This window comes from Miscanthus floridulus, chromosome 7 (assembly GCF_019320115.1).
Source record: "Miscanthus floridulus cultivar M001 chromosome 7, ASM1932011v1, whole genome shotgun sequence".
NCBI lineage: Eukaryota > Viridiplantae > Streptophyta > Magnoliopsida > Poales > Poaceae > Miscanthus > Miscanthus floridulus.
Window position 1 is genome coordinate 108,800,095 of NC_089586.1, and position 7,994 is coordinate 108,808,088.

The 7,994-nt window shown below is 44.4% G+C and overlaps 1 pseudogene; it reads right to left on the bottom strand.

Moving 5' to 3' along the window:
* Positions 1 to 1,287: 1,287 nt before the first annotated feature.
* Positions 1,288 to 4,652, bottom strand: LOC136466035 (polyubiquitin-like; annotated as a pseudogene).
* Between the last annotated feature and the right edge of the window lie 3,342 nt (positions 4,653 to 7,994).

The following is a 7,994-nucleotide window of genomic DNA, read 5'->3' on the forward strand; positions in this document are numbered from 1 at the left end:
AGCGAAAGCAAGCAGGGTCATTCCCCGCGTTCAAGGGAAACCATGCGCATCACAAATGGTAAAAATGTCAAAGACAATCTTATGCTATTAAATTGATCGCTCATCACCTGCGTTCAAGGGAAAACAAATCGTAAAATGTCGGGCTCCAGCAAACATTTCTCAACCGGGAAACTGCACGTCTGCGCAGCACGGGACCGGGGTAGGAGAATGCACAGCCGATGAATGAATATATCGACCGTGTTCGCTTATGCTGAAATTTAACTTATGCTGATACTTATGTTGATTTGTTATGAGAGGAAAACATTGTTCGTTGACTGAAAAGTAGTTGAAGCGAACAGGTAATCCTAGACGTCTGGTTTGAACATATAAAGATCAATATAACTTGTTAATTAAGCACCTAAAGTTACTGCTAGTAGTCCCATCAGTTAAATCAACAAATGCAAATGCCTGAGCATCCTAAATTCCCTGCTTTCAGACATACTATACTGATCAATATAGCGTGCTTTCAAACATAGATAGATCAATGTAACTTTTACTGAGCATACTAAATTCCCTGCTTTCAACATATACTGATCAATATAACCTGCTTTCAAACATAAACTCTCCTGGTCCGTGGTCCCATCACATAAGTCAACTAACGCAAATGCTCCAGCATCCTAAATCGACTGCCTTCATTTTTTTTAAATGCCTGCTTTCAAACAAAATAAATCAACTTATAAGCACATAGTTTTTTTTTTTGTGTGCGGGGGGGATTCTTATAAGCACATATCTAGTCCAGTCAACAAACGCGAAAAACAGACAGGCCTCTGCCAAATGCATATGTTAATTTGTTAAAAACAGACAGGCCTCTGCTAAATGTATATGTTAATTTGTTAAAATAGCAGCAATAGTAGCTACACTCCCTCACTGAAACGGTAGCATACCTAGGGACCACTGGGGGGCCGTTCGGTTGAAGGGGAACAGTCCCCGGAAATATTTCTGGCTGGAGTTGTATTCTAATTTGAATAGACGTCGTTAACTGGAATTATTCCTAGCCACGTTTCAGCTTAACCGAACATGCCCTAAAGAATCCGAGGAGCATGATTTTACATAAGTAAACAAAGTTACATCTGAAGAGATACTAGTACGAACGCAACAGATTATATAGAAAGTTTACACACCAGTTATATATAGAAAGTTTACACGGCGAAACTGAAACACTTCGTAGACCTGGATATGTCTGTCTGTCCACAATACAGAAGTTACAACCATAGAATTAACTTCGTAGCAGGACACATTACTACTACCTCAGTTAACACGGCCACCACAGAGTCGCAGGACGAGATGAAGAGTGGATTCCTTGTGGATGTTGTAATCTGCCAAGGTACGCCCGTCCTCAAGCTGCTTCCCAGTGAAGATGAGTCTCTGCTGATATGGAGGAATCCCTTCCTTGTCCTGGATTTTGGCCTTGGCATTGTCAATGGTGTCAGAGCTCTCCACTTCCAACGTGATTGTCTTGTCAGCGTCTTGACAAAGATTTGCATGCCCCCCTAAGATGCAGGACAAGACGAAGAGTGGTTTCCTTCTGTATGTTGTAGTAAGCCAAGGTGCGCCCATCCTCCAGCTGCTTCCCAGCAAAGATGAGCCGCTGTTGGTCATGTGAGATGCCCTCCTTGTCCTGGATTTTCGGCTTGACATTGTCAATTGTGTCAGAGCTCTCCACCTCGAGTGTGATGGTCTCGCCAGTCAAGGTCTTGATGAAGATCTGCATCCCTCCTCTGAGACGCAGGACAAGATGAAGAGTGGATTCCTTCTGGATATTGTAATTAGCCAATGTGCGTCCATCCTCCAGCTGCTACCCAGCAAAGATGAGCCATTGTTGGTCAGGTGGGATGCCCTCCTTGTCCTGGATCTTCGCCTTGACCTTGTAAATTGTGTCAGAGTTCTCAACCTCAAGTATGATAGTCTTGTCAGTCAAGGTCTGAAAGTGCATTTGCTTCCTATGTGGGTTTCGGTGTATTGATGACATCCAAATTAGGTGCTAATGAGATCTTAATGAAATATATTGCAGCTTTAGTCTATTGAAAGCTTAAAAAGAGTTGATCTAAGATGAAATGGTATCCCTCAATTGTTCAAGTGCAAAAAGCGGATGAACCCAAAGCGCTCTGCAAAGCCTTTTTATTTTGTTTTGGGTTTAGGTATGCCATACTCTAAAGAGGGATGCAAGTTTAAGTGGTCTGAGGAAGATAGAGTGCTCAAGCATAAAAACAAAAACAAAAGAGAGACACAAAATCACCTCACGAACACTTGGACAAAGTTTGTGAACTTTTGGTAGTCGGAAGTCCCGACGTTTGGTGCCGGAAGTCTCGGCACTTGCTGACTTAGCCACAGCCCGCCTGCGCATCTTCGCCCGTCGAAAGTCCCGACGGGAGTCGGGAGTTCCGGGTGCCGGAAGTTCTGGCTCCCTCCGGAAGTCCTGACACTTCACGACTTAGCTGCCTGCGGATCTTCGCTCGTCGAAAGTCTCGATGGGAGTCGGGAGTTCCAGGTGCCATAAGTGTCGGTTCCCGCCAGAAGTCCTAGCTCACCATGTCTATCAGAAGTCCCGATGGAAGACGAAAGTCCCAGCGACCACCGGGAGTTCCAACGATATACGAGCAAGCCCAGTGGAAACTTCTGACTCAGATCTGAACGGGTCCCGCCGAAAGTCCTAGCTCACCATGTCTGTCTGTGTGAACAGTGTTTTGCATTGAGCCAAATATTCTGGTGATCTGTGTCGAAACTTCCAACTCAGATCTGAACGGGTGGATTTTCCTTTGAGTATAAATAGCTCTCTTCTCTCTTCTAACCGGGACTAACTTATTCATTGCTCACCAACCTTCGTCCAAAATAGCTCCCAAGCATTCAAGGCACCCCTCTCCTCTCCCCTTGCTCCAATCTTCGATTTCCCTAGGGTGTTGAGTGAAAGGAGAGTGGATTGAGTGAGAAAATTACTTTGGCAAGCTTGAGCACTTGATTTCTTCGTCAAGTCGGTTGGATTTGCGTCTGTTACTCTTGAGTTCTTGGAACCCTAGCTGGCTAGGCATCGCCCAAGAGCTTTCATCTTGTGGAAGAGCCTTGGGAAGTTTATATTACCCTCAATTTCTTAGTGGAAAGCTCAAGTAACCTTTGTGGTTGCTTTGAGAGAGGCAAGGATGTGGAAGAGACTTTGACCTTTGTGGTCACCTCAACAATGAGGATGTAGGAGCTCCTTTATGAGGTTGCCAAACCTTGAGATAAATTCTTGTGTCCCATGTGCTTGTTGTTGTTGTGATTTGTGCTATCATATTTGCTCTTGTTGGTTTGTCTTCCTCCCTATCTCTCCTCGTAGGGTTTGGACTCGATCTATGGAGTGGTGACCTTCCGGTGTCAAAGGAGCAACACCAGCACTTCATCTTACCACTAGAGAGTGGGGTTGTAAGATATCTTTCACTCAAAGTTTGTTTTAGCACTTGTAGTGCTATTCTCTTAGGTGTCGGAACTCCCGCCTGTTTGCGTCGGAACTTCCGGCTGCCGAAAGTTCTGGCCCAAACTATCGGGACTTCCGACTGTCACTGACATTTGACTTTGAGATTACACAGAAATTTTTAGATATGCCTATTCACCCCCTCTAGGCATTGTTTAGATCCTTTTAAGGTGTTGGCAAAGATCTACATCCCTCCTTTGAGACGCAAGACAAGATGAAGAGTGGATTCCTTCTAGATATTGTAATCAGCCAATGTGCATCCATCCTCTAGCTGCTTCCTAGCAAAGATGAGTCGCTGTTGGTCAGGTGGGATGCCCTCCTTATCCTAGATCTTTGCCTTGACATTGTCAATTGTGTTAGAGCTCTCAACCTCAAGTGTGATAGTCTTGCCAATCAAGGTCTTGACGAAGATCTGCATCCCTCCTTTGAGATGCAAGCAAGAGAAGAGTGGATTCCTTCTAGATATTGTAATCAACCAATGTGCGTCCATCCTCTAGCTGCTTCCCAGCAAAGATGAGCCGCTGTTGGTTACGTGGGATGCCCTCCTTGTTCTAGATCTTCGCCTTGACATTGTCAATTGAGTCAGAGCTATCATCCTCAAGTGTGATAGTCTTGCTAGTCAAGGTCTTGACAAAGATCTGCATCCCTCATCTGAGATGCAGGACAAGATGAAGAGTGGATTCCGTTTAAATATTATAATCAGCCAATGTGCGTCCATCCTCCAGCTGCTTCCTTGCAAAGATGAGCCGTTGTTGGTCAGGTGGGATGCCCTCCTTGTCCTAGATGTTTGCCTTGACATTGTCAATTGTGTTAGAGTTCTCAACTTCAAGTGTGATAGTCTTCCCAGTAAGTGTCTTCACAAAGATCTGCATCCCACCTCAAAGGCGTAAAACTAGATGTAGGATAGAGTCCTTCTGGATATTATAGTTAGCCAAGGTGCGGCCATCCTCAAGCTGCTTGCCAGCAAAGATGAGCCTCTGCTGGTCTGGTGGAATGCCCTCCTTATCTTGAATCTTGGCCTTAACATTGTCGAGTGTCAGTACTCTCAACCTCCAATGTTGTTGTCTTGCCAGTTAATGTCTTGACAAAGATCTGCATGCCACCCCTCAGGCGCAAGACAAGGTGGAGGGTAGACACCTTTTGAATGTTGTAGTCAGCCATGGTGTGACCATCCTCTAGCTACATGCCAGCAAAGATGAGCCTCTCCTAATCAGTGGGAATGCTCTCCTTATCCCGAATCTCTTGAAACCCTAGATTCCAGGGCAATGCAAACCGCATAAACATAATCCAATCGCATCAACATCTAAATTAGACATAGATCGAAGTGGTAAACAAATCTAATGGTAAACATAATCCAACTGCATCAAAGTAGCATCTAAATCAGACATAGATTGGAGTGGTGAACTAAGTTGATACCTTGCGCGGGTAGAATCGCTGTCGAGTGACTTGTCGGAGGCGTCCGAGGAAACGACGAGATGGGAGATGAGGTGATTTGGGGGAGGGAGCTTGGGTGATTGATTGAAATCTTGGTCTGAAGGCTAAGCCTTTGCCAGGTGGATCCATGGATGGGAGGGTATTTATGTTGGGTGGGAGAAGCGGGCCTTGGCGTGCCTTGGTGGTTAAGGTTAGGTGATTAGCCCAGCCCGCCCACCCACCGGGTTGGACTTGGACCACGAGTATCCTCCGCATTGGTGGTCGCTTGTCTAACACCCTAGTGTTAAGCATTGCATTTGACATTTGCATTTCATGAGCACAAGCATCATCCAAGCATTCATGAGCATGAGCATATGAAGTTTCATTTTATTCAGTTTCTCTTTATCACATGTGATGTTGCTCATATACTTAATTATGCTTGTGATCATATGTGATCGATGCATGAGATGGTTGTGAGGTTACCAAAATACCTTAGACACACCTAGAATGATAATTGGAGCAATGTTTGTATTCATGACATGGGTCAATTTTGCTTCTAAGTGTTGGTTTACTTTGAAATGATGCTAGTTTGACCAAAGTTGAACAGTAGCTAAGAGTGTTTGCATGCTGTGTGATCTAAATAAAAGTTGTAGTTCACATCATGGGTAACAAACTTTATTCAAGGGTCATGAGCAAAATCAATGCATAACATGGTCAAATAGAGCTCACAAGTTTCAACTCAATGCTGTTTGTAACTTAGAAAATTTTGCTAAGTCCTAAATCGGTTTACAGTTTCAGAGTACCCCACTTTAGAGCACTGTAGTTTGAAAACTAGCTCGAATTAGGCCATGATCATTATAGCAAAGTTGTAGTACTCATGTAGCTCTACACTTTGTATTACTGAAGTTTTCAAACATTTGCCACAAATTAGGAGATAGAGGAGAGCAATGATGGTGGTTTTAGTCGACTAAATCGACTTCACCGATTCAAATCGGCTGGCCATCGTGGACGACTAGGCCCAGGCCGTGCACGCCGCGTGGTGGTAGCATGCCGGCGTTGACCTGGCTGGTCAGGCCAGCAGGTCGAGAAAAGGGATGCAAAGCCACCGCGCTCACTCACTCTCGCTCTCTCGCCCTCTCTCTCTGCCTCTCCTTCACCCGCCAGAGCAAGCCGAGCACCGAGCCATCACCGCCGCACCTCCGCTAAGCTCACTCGCTGCCACCACCGCACCACCGTCCACTACATCTCGCCTATAGCTCCGCCACCACCTCTTGCACCTCATCGACCCACCATTGCCTTAACTTGAGCCAAGGTAAAGGCCTATGGGCCATCGCCCTCGCCGCCATGGCCACGGAGCACCGCCGAGCTTTGAGTTATCGTGGCTAGCCCTAACCATCGCTCCTCCAATCTCTCTCTGTCTTAATTCATCTTCGCCATAGGTCCTAGAAGCTATAGCCATAGCTCGTGAGCGGCTACCGTGTCGCCAGTGCTGGAACACGAGCCGCACCACTATGAGCCGAGAGCATCACCGCCATGCACGTCAACGTGGCCACGCCTGTCCAGTCGCTGTTCTCTCTCGCAGTTAGGCATTAGGGTTTAGCCTTAGGACGGCGAAGCTCATGGGGAAGATGGATGCACACTTGTGTCACCTTTCTCACTGGAACATCACCGTGCCGCCTCCGTGCTTGCGCCACCGTGTTGCCATGCATGCGGCCATGCCTCACCGACGCCACCCTGGACCCTAATCCGAACCCTAGAACTCCGCTAGGTCACCCTTGAACCGTAGCTGTACTCACCCGAGCTTGTCACGGTCGGAGACGGCCAGAGCACTGTTGCGCGTCATCATCACACCACCATGGCCACTGTCGAGCTAGCTCCAGTGAGTCTCTGAGCCAACCTAGGGTATTAATCGATGCGGACTGAGTTGGAGAACACATCGGTGGTGACGCTACCGCCGGTGACCTTGTCATCGGTGAGTTTGCCGCCGGTCGAGCACCGCCTCTACCTTGGCCTCACAGACGCATGGGGCCAGGTTGACTACAGGACCCGCATGTCAGTCGCAGTGGGTGTATAGACCGGGTGCACATAGCAGTTAGGGTTTAGTCGGTTTTTGTTTATTTTTCACAGATTTGAATACTAACTTGCAAAAATTATATCAAGAGCTAGGAGTATCTAAATGAGGTGAATCAAATTTTGTCGAATTCATCATGAAGTGTAATATTTGATAAAAATATGAAATCTACTGTGTAGGGTATTTTTCTAGGAGAATTAAATTGAGCAAGATAAGTGCTTTTAAAATAGTTTCTATCTTGTAAATTGCATAACTTGAGCTAGGAAGGTGATAAAATTATGATTTCAATTTTTCTGGTCTTGTGTTGACATGCTCTAGCTAGAAAAAAATATTAAACCTACAGTAAGCATAATTGAAATATGGTCTTCCTATTTAATCTTAATTAATTTGCTAGTTTCTAGTGAAAATAAATGGAGTAAAATACATTACATATGATCATGCAAATTTTTACACAGTATTCTCATGCTAGGAGGAAAGTAAAAAAAATATTAAATTTGTTGCTTGCCACTTTTCACTATGCTAAACTATTTTTGATAAAAATAAGCATATGTAACTTGTTATTTTTGTAGAGGTGGTTATGCTTATCCAAATGGCATCAAATTTGTACAGTAGACTATTAGGGTCATATTTAAGCTACTATAATTTTCTCAGATTTATTGAGCACTGGAAATATTTATGTTGTAAATCACCTTGTTATCAAAAGAAATTAATAAAGGAATATAAATAAATTAGTTAGGCTTAACCATGATGTTTTCTATGGTATTTGTGATGCATATAACCTGTTTATGTTATTATTTAGGCTTATAAGTATTTGTTTGTAGGGAACTAGTTAATTATTGTTTATAATTCAACTAGATGGTTACATGTATAGTTTCTGTTGTTGTGATGATTCCATGATGATAATGATTCTTTCTGTAAAACTTGTTAATAATAAAGTTGTAGATAACTTACTTGTCTACCTTGTGTTAAATTTTCATAGTCATAGGCCTTATGGTTTAGGAATTATGGCTGTTCGAAGCCTGCTGT